We start from the raw sequence: 415 nt of genomic DNA, 5'->3' as shown, positions 1-415 counted from the left end.
TGTCTTTTTCCTTTGCTGTTCTTGAAGCTTTACCTGACAGCTCTTTGTTTTCTTCCAAGATGTTGTTGCTTCTCTCTGGCAGCACCCTGTTTATATGACCTCATCATTAAAAGTGACATAAAACCTTCTTACGCCAGAGTTACTTTGCTTAGGAATTTAATCTTCCAGGTATGCTGGCAGGAATGGCACCTAGTTGATTGAGGTGCATTCCTAAACCAATGAAGCTTCATTGTGTCTGAAACTACCCAGTTCTTTAATAAAGTTCTAAATATAACAAGTCAGGCTACAAAAATATATTTACAAAAAAGAAGAAGACAAAATAGTAATTTGCTGAAAAGAACTGACAAGCAAACAAGCTTACACAGATAAATAAACAAGGAAAAATACAGCAGCATAGCACAGCATAGCACAGCAT

This window comes from Sphaerodactylus townsendi, linkage group LG08, assembly GCF_021028975.2.
Source record: "Sphaerodactylus townsendi isolate TG3544 linkage group LG08, MPM_Stown_v2.3, whole genome shotgun sequence".
Taxonomy (NCBI): domain Eukaryota; kingdom Metazoa; phylum Chordata; class Lepidosauria; order Squamata; family Sphaerodactylidae; genus Sphaerodactylus; species Sphaerodactylus townsendi.
Note: the sequence above shows the minus strand (reverse complement) of the source record.